This window comes from Pongo abelii, chromosome 6 (assembly GCF_028885655.2).
Source record: "Pongo abelii isolate AG06213 chromosome 6, NHGRI_mPonAbe1-v2.0_pri, whole genome shotgun sequence".
NCBI lineage: Eukaryota > Metazoa > Chordata > Mammalia > Primates > Hominidae > Pongo > Pongo abelii.
This window is the reverse complement of record NC_071991.2, coordinates 98212928-98227679: the sequence shown is the minus strand read 5'-3', so window position 1 is coordinate 98227679 and position 14752 is coordinate 98212928. Positions and strand designations below refer to the sequence as shown.

The 14752-nt window shown below is 38.7% G+C and overlaps 1 protein-coding gene and 1 pseudogene across 9 annotated transcripts in view; one reads left to right on the top strand and one right to left on the bottom strand.

Moving 5' to 3' along the window:
• The window catches only part of MAGI2 (membrane associated guanylate kinase, WW and PDZ domain containing 2), a 1490397-nt gene that overhangs the window by 350488 nt on the left and 1125157 nt on the right, over positions 1-14752 (bottom strand). The window lies entirely within an intron of this gene.
• Positions 1204-7336, top strand: LOC103891180 (large ribosomal subunit protein uL13-like; annotated as a pseudogene).

Genomic DNA, 14752 nt, shown 5'->3' with positions numbered 1-14752 from the left:
ACTATATTTTATTCATTTTAATATGAACCTTGGGAAGACTTCATAATCTTTTCTCTACTGTCATGTTTGAATAAATGGAATAAAAACAACTTCATGCTTTGGAAACTATGGGATGAAAATAACCCTATAAGGATCTTCTGGAGCCAACCCTCTTCAAAGAAGACAGGATAGTATAATTATGAGCTTAGTCTCTGTAGTCATGTTGCTCACATCCAAGCCCCCGCACATCCTAGGTATGTAACTGTGAGCACATCATTTACCCTTTTTTTTTTTTGCTTCAGAATTTTTCACCTGTAAAGTCAGATAAAAATAATATTCACCTTATAGAGTTGTTGTGCATGTTAAATGTGTTAAAATGGGTAAACTACTTAAGAACAGTGCCTGGATGTAAGTACTCAGTCAACGCTAACTATAATCATTCATCAAATATTTATTTCCCAAAGTCTCTTGACTAGACACTATGGTTGGTAGGGGAGGGACAAAGATGAATCAGGCACATAGTCTAGCAGGGGAGAGAAAACAGGGACAAAAAAGAATTATGATGCAAAACAAGGTTACATAATACAATGTATGCCTTACAGGGCTTTGAAATGCTGAATTTTGGAAGTACTAGATTAAAGCCTAATGTTTTAAATATGTTATTATAAAATATGAGCTTTGAATAAATGGAAAAATGGAATCTATTTTACTTGGAGCATTTTTTAAAAACAGAATAGTTGAATCCTGCCTCTTGAAAGATTTCTTCTCAATTCTAACACTTAAGTGATAATTTTCCTTCTATAAATGTCCATTCATTATTCCCTACTGTACCTGGGGGAATGTCAGTTTGCTTTGTGAATGTGAATGGGAAGACTGAGTCATTCACATGTTAATTTCTCCTGCTCTTCCTGGACATGAGGGTGTCTATGTTGGGGATATAGTATCCAGCTGGGAGGTGGAATCATGGCCAACTGAGAAGAATATCCACATATTGGCACTGAAACTCTTACAGCTGAGTCTGTCCTCTACTCCACACTAGGTTGAGCTTCTCAAAATGCAAATTTTCACATAAATGAGATCTCTTCCCTCCCTTGGTGGTAATGCTAAGTTATTTAGTTAAGACATTAACCTGTAATGTGTATTTTATATATAAAGGAAGATTCATCACTAAGCCATTACTCTTCACCAATTCCATGGAAAACTTCGAATTAACTCCTAGCAGACATGGCTGTGTGCACTGTCAATCATGTCATGAAGCACCCAGGACCTACAAGGTACATAGATTCAATTTCAAAAAATTCAGAGCCACTAGGCATACATTAAAAAATGTTGTTTTCTATCGATCCCTTTTCACTCCCATAAAGCATCTCTCTAAAATGCTATTGCTGAGTGCAGGAGGAGATCATTGTTATCAAAGGTATTTCTAACCTTTTGCTTCTAGATTGAGTGAAAGTAGTGAATTCTAAGTTCATAGAATAGGATTTAGCTAAAGGAAAACTAAAAGACTACACTATTTCAAGATCTTTCTGTATTAGAGACAAGACTAATAAGTCCTCTCCTACTGGTGTCTGACAATCTGACTAAGTAGTTTAAGCCCTTTACGTCTCATATGTAATTCCATTGATTCCTCAGTATTCTGGGCACTAAGGACACAAAGGTGAACATGACAAAATCCTTTCCTCCAGGAGGCTCATACTCCAGTGGGGGAGACACACAAGTTGGGTGACCAACCATTTCAGTTTGCCTGGGACTAAGGAGTTTCCTGGGATGTGGGGCTTTCAGTTTTCAAACAGGGATAGTCTTGCGTAAGTTGAGTTACTCATTCTAGAAGTGGCCAGGAAAATATAACACAAGGCAAAAAGTGCTGAAATTTGTATGCATGACGTAAATACTCAGAGGGAGAAAAGAAAACTTAGTCTGATGGCTCAGGGAAAGCTTCACAAAGGAAGAGACATGTAAACAGATTGTAGAAGGATGAAAGTATTTTGCTGGATGGAGAAGGGGGCATTTTAGGAAAAGCGTAGTAGATATAGAGGTGCTCAGTAATATTCAATTCTGCCTAGAGTACAAGGCTAGTGCACACAGACATGCATGTGGTTGTGTATGGGTGGCAATGTGGGAGCAAGAGGCGTAGGGGAGCGGATGGAAGCTACAAGACTGGAAGGACAGTTCTGAGTCATGGTATGGAGTTTCATTTAGTCTGAAGATCTCCCTACTTCTATTGTGACCTTAGTCTAATGGAACTGCAGCTTTTAAAGTCTCCATCTTGGATGATGTACCTTATTCCTGAACTTGGGAGCATTATAAAGTGAGCTTCACCACACATCGACCAAGTAGGAAAGCTGTGGTTCTCCCTAGAATTCCGAAGCATTTCTGCATCATTTCCTGGCTACCTTCAATGTCCTAGGTATTGTTTTCACCTGGGGTATGAGGTTGAATTAGAGATGTTCCATGAGTATGAAAAAGTCATCCAGGGAAATAGCCATTTCTGTGTACAAGGAAGGGTGAGAATAGTCTGACTTGTAACATACTGTGTGTTGAACTGGATTGCTATTTCTTAATAAATTACTTATGAGTTGCTAAAATGTACAGTCACAATATAACTTAATTGAACTCCAAAAATATGCATTCATACATAATGATAAGCATACACAGACATGGATGCAGGAATCCTTTGGAGCTTGACTCTAAGGAGAGTCAGAGAATTACCAAGGACACTCAGAATACCGGGCAATGGCAAAGGCAACATCACTGATGTCTGGGATTATCCAGGAAGGAGGGAATCAGGAGAAGAATGCTAGTGAGGGGAAATTGACAAGACTGGGGACAAGGCTGTGGCAGATTCTGAAAGTCACCAGGCCATGAAAATAACTCCAATTCCATATAATACCCAAATTCCAGGTTTCCAAGACCAATATTCAGAGATAAGAAAAATACTGAAAAGTATTATTCTTGACTACTGAGTCTTTATGACCACATAGAGCAGGAGGAAATCAAATATATAGCAATTCCTTTTATATGCTAGAATGTGATGCAAGACGGATTAGAAAACACAAAAAATTAAGAAAAAAATACTTTTGACGAGTTTTAGGGAGAAAAGGATATATTGCTGGATACCTAGAATCTGCATAGAATCTTTCAATACCTTGCCACTAAATGTGACTGCAAGGTCTAGGAGTGAGCAGGAGGCTACAGTTCTGTTAGGTAAGGACTCTGGGAAGATAGAAGAGGTATGGAGAAAAAGTAGTGGGAATAGAGGATAAAGGTTCAGCAGCCCCAAGAACAGAGAAAGGTGGCAATCAGTTGCTTCAGTGTTGTTTTTAATAGATTGGTTTATTGGGGATAGGTATTGTGACAGAGTTTTATATAATTAACACACTATGTCTAAAATTATGCCATTACTAGAAGATCAAAGCTTTGCACAAATGAGATGATAGTTTCATGTAACTGTAATGGGGGATGTATTTTCAAATAACTTGTTTGTTCTTTTCCATAATACAGATTTATATCCCCACAGTGGGCTGAGTTTGTGTTTTTCATTCTGAAGCTCTTAATAAAGAACAGGAAAGGTGTGATATTGGATATTTCTGAAGAAAATTCCATTTGTGCACTTTTAAAGTTAATTCCAATTCAGATTTAAATTCTGTTTAATAGATACCACAGTTTGTTGAAAGAAACAGTTGCATGAAGAATGAATGTCAGCCTTGTAAAAAAACGAAGGAGAGACTAAAGGGAAGATAGTGGATGGCAGAGTGGGATGGGAGCTAATATTCACCTAGCAAATACTATATGCTGACCCTCAGTGAAACAGGTTGCATGCTTTTAATTCACTTGCTCTTCCGAGAGGGTAAACCATTTTCTGCAGATCTTACATTAAGCGGCAGATGCACAAACAAAGCCTAGCTCCATGTAGTGCCAACATCCAAGAACATTGAGTTATGTGATTCTGCTTCAAATATACACTTAACTTTTATGGTGAAATTACTTATGTATGTACAGACATGGGCTATATCTGGTAATCTGCAATACACTTCAGCCAGGTGATTCTCAATTTCTATCAGTTTTCATTATGAAATTGGAAACTTCAAAAACATTGTAAATTACAATGTTTTGTCTGAAGACAAAAATGTGAAAATACAGATTTTGATATATTAAATATATTTTTTAAAGAACTCAGTGATCACATGCATAGAAACAGTGACTGAACATGTTTTACCAGAAAATGTGTGTGTGTATGCGTTTTACATATTGGAGAAAGTGAGAAATGAAATGGTAATGAGGGCATGAATGAGGAGTCAGGAGACCTGGCTTTGTGTAACATTGCTTTCAAACCAGAAGGATCCATTCCAAGGGTTGTCTTTCAGCTTCCCTTAGGGCAAGTCCTAACATCAATTTCTTGAACTCTTTGCCCTTACTGACTCTGGAAGTTGAGTGTGGGTCATGTCTGTGGCAATTATGATAATGATAATAAGGTGATTCTGTGCTAATATTCATGAATAAGATTACAGTTCTATGTGAGGGAGAATGGAGGTAGTCAACAATAACAAAACTATGTATGTCTCATCTCAAACTTATAAAAGAATGCTGTATGTTGTAGGCCAGGTTCAGTTCTTCTGAGGGCCAGTGATCGAAGAAGAAATGGAGGGAGTTGTTAAAGGATGCAGACTTACAGCTAGATAGGAGGAGTAAGTTCTGGTGTTCTACACCACTGTAGCATGACTATAATTTACAATAATATGTAGTCTCAAACAGCTAGATGGAGGATATTGAATGTTCCCAACACAAATAAATTATAAATGAGATGATGGATATGCTAATTACCCTCATCTGATCACTACACTTTATAAGTATCAAAACATCACTATATACTCCATGAATATGTATACTTATTATTTGTCAATTGAAAGATTTTATAAAAGGACATGGAAACGTATCACTTAGCAAGGAATTTTTTATGTAACAGGGTGGAACCTTGAGTGCTGGTGGGAACTCTTCCCAAATACCCACATAAAAGTCACCTGTAAGGGGTGTACTTCTCACCCCACCTGTGCTATATTCACCACCAAACCTTGGACACCAACAAAGGCAGGGAGGTGCCACTTGACTCTTGGTATCCTCAATCTCACTGCGATTCACCAAAGTGAAAGCCACTTCCAATGAGTCTGAGTGGTCCTTCTCTTCCATCTTTCAGACCAAACCAGCATTTTGGGTTTAAGCTACTATTGAAGATTTTGTCTACCACTCACTATCTTTGAGAAATTCCCATAATGTTTCTGAGCTGCAACTGCCTCATCTGTAAATATTCTACTCATTTCATAGGACTGTTTTGAGGAGCAAACAAGATAAAATATATGAAAATGTTTACAGATGAAACACTGTATAAATTTGATTTTGACATTCTTGGAATATTCAGGGCCTGGGAGTCAAGTGCAACTTAAATATGGACAGTGTGAAGTCTCTTAATTCTTGTCCTGGGCTGCAACAATATTTTTATCACCTACTAGCTTGATGGCCTGGCTTCTCTAAGTTTCATTTTCTCTGTTTGTAAAATAGCAGTAATAGTATCTCCCATTAAGCATTGTGGTGGTGATTAAATGAGTTTTACAAAATGCCTAAGACATATCAAGTGCTTAATAATGGTAGCTATTAATATTTTTTTCTCTGGGTTGATTAATAGTTACTAAATAAGACCCCCTTGGAGATAAAATTTACATATGAGGTCAGTGCCCCAAAATAAATTACTAAGCAACACTAGCGAAAAAGAAAGACAACCATTCCTGTCATTTTATTTATCTGAAAATATTATTCACATTATTTTGATGCCCAATCAAAAATGGAGAAAGTGAAGTAAGAATAATAGAATGGAGGGGCCCTGTCAGCCTCCATAGGTGAGTGTTGTGCTTAGTGGAAAGTTGAATTAAGATCTTTACATGACAACAAACTCAACAAGTAGTGCTTAATAAGCTTTCGGAGATTTGTTACCTTATGATAAGTTTGAGACTAAATTTATGCAAAACTAATTTTATTAGCACAACAAAGAGCCTTTTTTTTTCTTTTGCCTTTAGTAGATCCAGTTAACCTTCTCAAACACAGAATAGAATTTCTTTTCTTTACAATTGTAGTTTGGCTTAACTGTATTAAACTTAAATGTGAAATTTGATGATAAAAGTTTTTATGATTCACCCATTTTTATTATACAATTAACTCAGTCTATGTAATATAATCTTATCTAATTAAATATGAAATCATCTGATAAACAGTAGTAATAAAATGTTTAATGATGTCTTTTTTATTGTTAAAAAAAAAAGAAAAACAGGTTTCCTTTCAAATGTGTTCAGCTTTGACAGAGTTAAAAATATATCTCTGGGCTGGGCGTGATCCTGGGAAGTTGAGGCTGCAGTGAGCAGTGATTGCGCCACTGCACTCCAGCCTGGGCGACGGAGCGAGACTTTGCCTCAAAAAAAAAAAAATGTATATATACATATATATATATATATATATATATATATATATACACACACATATACGGACAGAGAGAACTACCTATATCTATCTATCTATTTTTTCCCCCAGGTGGCTGCTGAAGACAGCAGATAGACAGAACCTGGTGCTCAGTGGCCAAGGCCATCTTGTGGGCCACCTGGTGGCCGCCTTGGCCAAGTGGGTTCTGCTGGGAAGGAAAGTGGTCGTTGAGCACCACAAAGGCATCAACATTTCTGGCAATTTCTGGAGAAACAAATTAAAGTATCTGGCCTTCTTCTGCAAGCAGATGAGCACCAACCCTTCCCAAGGCCCCCCCACCCTGCCATTCCTGGGCCCCCAGTGCATCTTTTGGTGGCCCTGCAGAACCAAGCGGGGCCAGACTGCCCTGGACCACCTTATGGTGTTTTATGGGATCTCACTGCCCTATGACAAGGTGGTTCCTGCTGCCCTTTAGGTTGTACGACTGAAGCCTACAATAAAGTTTGCCTCCTTGGGGTGCCTGGCTCACGAGGTTGGCTGGAAATACCAGGTAGTGACAGCCACCCTGGGGGAGAAGAGGAAAGAGAAGGCCAAGATGCCCTACAGGAAGAAAAAGCAGCTCATGCGGCTGCAGAAACAGGCCACAAAGAATGTGGAGAAGACAAATGACAAATACACAGAGGTCCTAAGACCCAGGGACTCCCTGTTTGAGACCAGTAAAGACTGTTTATTCCTCATGCTTGGCCTGGCCTACCCTTCTGCCATTGCGACCTTGGGATATGGGGGACCCTACCCTTCCTGCATCACCACCCTGGGATGTGGGGGATCCAGGGGCGGCAATATAGGTGCCACAGGCAGCCTGGGACTTGAGCTGGAGGCAAGAGAAGGGTCTTAGGCACTGCCTTTCTATAAGGTTATTTTAAACAGCTCTAAGATTTGTACAGGCATAATTTGTCTATGGCCTACTTGTTCAGGACAGAGTTTTAGAAAACCAACAGAGCAACCAGTTACTTTGGTTTTAATATTGGCAAAAGGGACCTGGAACATTAATTGGAGGGAGACCTGCCTTGTGAAAGGGGCATCTCTTTTTAACTCCCACCTTCTCATATACTATACTCTGTGGCTGTTATAATATGAAAAAGTGCTTAGGGACAGCATGATCTTACTGTTATTCAAAGGATATTATAGAGAAGCTTAGACTAGGAAGATGTGTGACCAAGAGGTGGCAGGGGTCGCCCTTGCTCCTTCCCTGTATTTTGTGATCAGAATCAAATAAATTACTTTCAAAGAAAAAAATAGTTCTTATCCACCTTTTTTGTTCATAAACTTATCCTTTATCTTTAGAAATGCCCTTTTAATGTCAATCTTATTATCAGCCCTCATGTCTTTGGATATCAAGCATATTCATATTTATTTTCTATAGCTTGGTAAAAAGAATCCATGATAATAATTCACCCTTCCGAGAGGCCTTCTTTCCATAACACTCACATGATGGGATTGTTAAAATCATTAAAATAAAAGAATGGTAATATATGTTACTGTCCAACCAAACAAAAAGTAGAAATGGAAGGAAAATCCTTTAAAAAATTTAAGTATTCTTTGATCAGCAACTGTAATGAGAAAATACAGAGGCTTACAGAAAAAAGGCCAAATTTATTCTTGTTAACATAAAGTGGCAGTGAGTTAAAAGAGATCTTAGCAATCACCTAATCCAAACCATTCATTTAACAGATAAAAGCCAGAGAGGTTAAATGTAATTTTGCACTAACCTGTAAATTCAAAATTGTGGATGGAAAAAACATAAGCTATTACTAACATTATGATTTATGACACACAAAAGGAATTTTGAAAAACATTCCCTGCATATTGATAAAGATATGAATTATAGTTCTCATGTGGGGATGAGGTAGTAATACAATTTACCCAGTTAGGGTAAACCATCTTCTGTTTTATTATTCAATTATAGGATGCCCAAAGAATAATATCAGTCTGCTTTGGTTTGACTTCCTCAGTTTGACTAAGTTCCTTCATACCTTTGACATTGTCGGCATCTCTTTGGGCTGAATGTGATCCCAGTTATGTATCTATTAAAGATCTAGAAGACGCAAATGCCAGCCAACTACTTTAATTCCAGAAAGAATTATTTTTCAACACCAAAGGAAAAAAAGTGGCAGTGTTGTTTTAATATGCCAGTCACCAACAGGATAGGATCTTGAGGAAATGTTAGGGTAATTTCGACTCAGCCATTTTCACTTTATGTGCTAACTTTAGAACTTAGTCTAAGATACGATTCCAAAGTATGTAATGATACAGATTGTTAGCATGAGACAATCTGCAGTTCACGCACAAGAAGCAGAACATGTTTAATCTCGAGAGAGGAAAACTAATAAGCTATATGAGCTAACTGTTTCACAAATAATAGAATAATCATCATCCACGTGTCATAGAACACTGCCTTGGTGAGTGGCAAACAGGATTGTCCAATGAAAGATGCTAGCAGTGTTTTCTGGGTTGCCTAGCAATGATCTACCTGGGACAGGGGTCCCCTCTTCCAGCAGGAGGGACAGCACTTCTCGCGCAGCTCACATCCAGCTCCAAAGGTTGTCTGCAACTCTCTCAATCAACAATTCCCCAAGTTCAGACTGTCTTCCCCGCCTTCACAAGGCCATTCTCGAGTTCTCATGGTCCTATAAAAATGATGGAGTAGAAGGAAGGAGCATGGTCCTTCTTTGGCAGCAGAGAACATGGTGTCTCCAGCTGTGAGCATTCCTGCCCTCTCTTCCTGGGATGTCAAGGGGTCAGGGTCTGTATACTGCACACTGTTACCTTCTGCCAGGAAGTTTCCCTGCTTCTGTACTACCCTGTGTGCCATTGTGCTGTTTGTCTATGCTTAGCTTCTCCAGAAGTGCCTAAACAAGAGCCTGATTTGTTAGATTCATAAAAAATGCTTGGGCCAGGTGTGGTGGCTCACTCCTGTAATCCTAGCACTTTGGGAGGCAGAGGCGGGTGGATCACGAGGTCAGGAGTTCAAGACCAGCCCGGCCAAGATGGTGAAACCCCGTTTCTACTAAAAATACAAAAATTAGCCGGGTGTGGTGGCAGGTGCCTGTAATCCCAGCTACTTGGGAGGATGAGGCAGAGAACTGCTTGAACCTGGAAAGCGGAGGTTGCAGTGAGCCAAGATTGTGCCACTGCACTCCAGCCTGGGTGACAGAGTGAGACTCTATCTCAAAAAAAAAAAAAAAAGCTTGAAGACAAACACAACCCCCCTCTCCCCCACAAAATGTGTTTGTGTTGCAGTTATCTTTATTTACAAATATATTCTCAAAGAAACGTTGGTGCGAGAGGAATAGTTCCTTTGCTTTTTATTATTGGCTTTAGGACAAAGAAAATAATGTTTTAGAGTTATAAAAATTGTTTGTAAAGTATAACATTTATATGCATAACTGACATCAAGGTGAATAATTCATTGTTATTTGTAAAAGTCCATCTGCAATTAAACCAATTTGAACTTCTGGGTGCCTTAAACATTCTCTATGTGGAACCAGAAGATTTGTTAAGTAAGGTTGTTGATAAAATGTAAGCGTCGCTAATAGAAGTGTATTTAATTACAGAGTCAAGTTTTCATCTGTTCAGTTGGAAAGACATTTAAGGGTCGGGGAGTATGACTAGGATACAGAGCAAATGTCGATCCTGTTAGAATGAGCCAGCAATGTTGAAGTGTCTCACAGCAGGAAAAACGACCTCTGTAACTTGAGGAACAGGGAGATGAAGCACCTCCAGATCTTGCCTGGATGGTAGTGGTGAGAAGAGAGACTGGACGGGAGACATCTTTTCATGTGAAAGGATCGTGGTATAAAAACATTTGAAGGGGCTGGGTTCGGTGGCTCATGTCTGTAATCCCAACACTTTGGGAGGCTGAGGCGGGTGGATCCCTTGAGGTCAGGAGTTTGAGACCAGCCTGGCCAACATGGTGAAACCCCACCTCCACTAAAAATACAAAAATTAGCTGAGTGTGGTAGCGCACACCTGTAGTCTCAGCTACTCGGGAGGCTGAGGCATGAGAATCACTTGAACCTGGGAGGCGGAGTTTGCAGTAAGCCAAGATTGCACCACTGCACTCCAGTCTGGGAGACAGAGCGAAACTCTATCTCAACAAATAAGTAAGTAAGTAAGTAAGTTTGAGGGACTCTGAAACTTAAAACGGTACTTGAAAAGAAGTATTAGGAAAGTAAATCAAGAGCCAGTTGAAGTTTTTATGAGTGAGTAGTACAGAGGGTGGGGGAGGTAAGTGGGAATTATCAACTATGAACTAGCAGAAAAGTTAACATAGTATGAAGAGCATGTGTGTGGAGCTAGAAGACCCCCTAACTTACTGCTGGGAATCTTAGGGACTCATGTCTCATGAGGCCTGATGACTGGTTTTATCCAGGCTAGGAGAAATGATGCCCCAAATTATGAAATCAGCCTGAGTCAGCTAGAAGGACATTAAACGTTAAACCAGTCATAAGTTAAGGTCAAATAATTAATAAGAAAACTAGCTCTAGTTCAGTTAGAAGTAGGACACTCAATATTTGTTTTGATATCCTTATTCCTTTTGTTCAACTATAAAGTGGAATTTACTGATTTATGCTTGTTGAATAGAGGAAAATATGTTGTAAAGTATAAAAATTGAACAAACTTATTAACATAAAAATATAGCTACTCTACTGAGAGGCTTTTTTTTTTGTTCTAAATGGCATCAGCATCGCTTCGACCTTATCAGTCATATTCCCTTAGAAAACTCAGTTAACTCCTTAGAGATTTGATCTTCTCCTTTGTACATGTTGTGACTGTCATCTGGGATGATGGATGTAAAAGCACATTAAAATAAAACTTAAAAGTAGAAGTTAAAATAATGCCTTACACATTAGTATTTCTACTATTATTATAACAAATTCCCAGCTATATGAGATGATACATATTCTAGATAATTATGACAAAATAACCTCCTTATGAATGACTGAAGGCTCAACCCGTTTGGAAGCCACTTTCTGCAGCTATGGAATTGTTAATAATTCTGAAGAGGCCGGGCGCGGTGGCTCATGCCTGTAATCCCAGCACTTTGGGAGGCCGAGGTGGGTGGATCACGAGGTCAGGAGATCGAGACCATCCTGGCTAACACGGTGAAACCCCATCTCTACTAAAAATACAAAAAATCAGCCGGGCGCGGTGGCGGGCGCCTGTAATCCCAGCTACTCTGGAGGCTGAGTCAGGAGAATGGTGCGAACCCGGGAGGCGGAGCTTGCGGTGAGCTGAGATCATGCCACTGCCTTCCAGCCTGGGCGACAGACCGAGACTCCGTCTCGAAAATAATAATAATAATAATAATAATAATAATAATAATAATTCTGAATAAACACTGTTTTTATTCATTGTGGCATACTCTGGACATGGGATTATATGTTTCTTTCCAAATCAAAGTTTCTCTTAGAATTGTTCACTTTTTGAAGTCTACTGTAATCATGAAAGTATTGAAAAAGCAAGTAATGCCAAAAGGAGAAGCTTTCTACATATTATTGGTATATACAAGATTAAAAATTACTAACATTTATTGAACACTTACTGAACATACCTATGTTAAGTGCTAAATACCAACTCTGGCATAAGACTGCTTAGGTTCAAATTCTGGCTCTATTATATAGTACTTACAAAAATATCTATAGCTCAGTTTCCTTACCTATAAAACAGGGATAATAAAATAGACTTTCTAGAGTTTCTGGAAAGATTAAATCAGCTAGTACACGTAAATCACTTAGAATAATACTTGGCATGTACTAAGTGCACAATAAGCGTTCCTCCCCTCCCCTCCCCTTCCTCATTTCTTTCTCGTCTTTTCCTCCTCCTCCTCCCTCCTCCTTCTCTATAATCTGCCTACCCAAGATCTCACAGCTGGTGAGCTACAGGGCTAGCACACTGTGCAACTCTGCAGCCCATACTTTTGGCCACTAAGTGATACTAATTGATGTGTCCAAATGCTGTTTATAAGATTTAGAGCTTCCCTTAGTGAGATTTTAAAAGGGTATTCTTTTATGTTTATTTCTAATTGGAAATGTTTCATATGTTTACTGACTTTTTATAAACTTTAAAGTTAGGAACTTTTTTCCTAGAAAATTTAGAAAGCTACTCAAAGCCATGAAGCATTGTTAAGACAAGATAATGAGTTCAAGTTCTCTCTAACCACTTCCCAACTTGCTATATCATGATGGATACTCACCACTAACCATGAAATGAATGCAATTTTCCATTTACATTAAATGTTACATTGAAGATATTATGCAGTATTTTTCATACTTTCTGGAATTGCATACAAATAATGTTTTATAGTAGCAGATGTGTGACATCACATGAAAAACTTGTAAAACCTTTACATGAAAATCACATCTGCCAGTCTCCACTATCATTTTAACTACAGTTATATGGTTTGCTTCTCTGTCTCTGCCAGAGAAGGCAGCTTTGCATGAAAGCTGTCCCAGCAAATCGTGTCTTCTGGACCAGCAGGTAGTTAAGCAAATTTTGTAACTGCCATTGAAACCAAAATGTACCCAGCAGACATAATTTCACTAAAGAGGAGAGAGAACCACATTTGTACAAAAGTCACAGCTGTTCAACTCTCCATTTTGCACATTGTTATTAAAAAATTTTCCTATCTTTATGAACAGTGACAGTTACATTCCTAGTTAGCAATTTTAGGACTTCTTAATACGTAGTGCTAAGTGCTGCACCATCACGGATTTGGTGTCTGTCAGGAAAAATTGGGCTAAGTTCTTTCTGCTGCTATATAGTCAGAACTTGGTCTGTTTGCACAGACAACAGATAAAATTTAAAAAGATGTTGAGTAGGGCCCATTGTTTTCTAAAATAGCTGTGTGTTGCCTCTACTAATCCAAATGAGGGCCAACATTTCTATGTTAAGGTCCAAACAATAAGGATTCCCTTTCTTTCACATCTTGCTCTCGGTGGCCATGTTGTCCAGGCCTACTCCAAAGTGGTGGGTAATGGAGCTGGTGGCTCAGAATGCCTGGGTCAGCAGCCTGTCTCATGAGGCCCTGCATGCAGCATGACCTCACATTGTTGGGCATCCTGTTGTAGAATGGTACGACAGGGAGGCCAGGGAGGAGACGTTCTTGAGGAATCCCTCATTCTTCTCCAGGGATGGGTCCCAAAGGCTCGTTCAGACCATTATGGGTCATAAATGCGAAATTTATAGCAGGCATTTTGGGTAACAGTTTGGAGTCTGGGCTCTGCAGTCAAACTGCCTGGGTCCAAATTTCAGCCCCTCATCTCAATAATGTGTGGTTCTGGATAAGTTACTTAATGTCTTTAGCCAGGGTTTCCTCATCTGTAAACTTAAGACAATTTAGCTCATTATCACTATAGAGAGAATTATAAATGTGATAGAAACTGTTAAGCACTGAGCCCAGTTAATGGCACATACTAAGCACTCAATAAGGGTTAACAATTTCCATGACATGATTATGACTTTTCTGGTTCTTGAATATGTTAAACCTACAACCTTAGAATTGAATTTGCAGGGGACAGAACAGTGGCATAGTAGGGTAAAGTCAGTTATAGTGGTCAAAGCCTGCTCAATCCAGGTTTCTCATCTTCTAGCTGTGTAAATTCTCTTCTGCTATTGATTGCTGCAATTCCTATTTGCTTGTCTGTGGCTGAGAGGAAAATGTGTGTTTATGCAACTGTGCTAGAGACATTACACTGACTTCAATCTGATGACACAGAGCCCAACCTGCAACTTCTGTTCCCAGTTGTTGGTCTATCTGAAGAGAGTTGCTAACTGCTAAATTGGACCTCTTGTGTCCATGCACGTAAGCTTTTTTTGCTACTGGGTTGGAAGGTGGACTCTTTTTCATATCTTGTAAAGAGTACCTCCAATTGTATGAATGGGTGTGTAATTAAACATAAGAATGATAGCTGTACAGAGAATCCATTGCTCACTATCATTAATAGCATTAGTAAATCAACATTTTCTTGACTATATATTAACAAAAAAGATATTGCTTTGTTATATTAACTAAATATTAATATTACCAATTAAAAATATAATTCCTTAAGATATTAATGCTATCACTATAATTATGAATGGAATCTTAACCTAGACAGTTTTTATTTTATATTTATAATACATATACTGAAAATGTTGAGATAGCAACTTAACTTAGACTGGACATTTACTAATCTTTTATGGTAAGAAATTAGTTGACTTTCTACTTCCAACAAAAACACTCTACATACTGAAAGTGATGAATAACCTC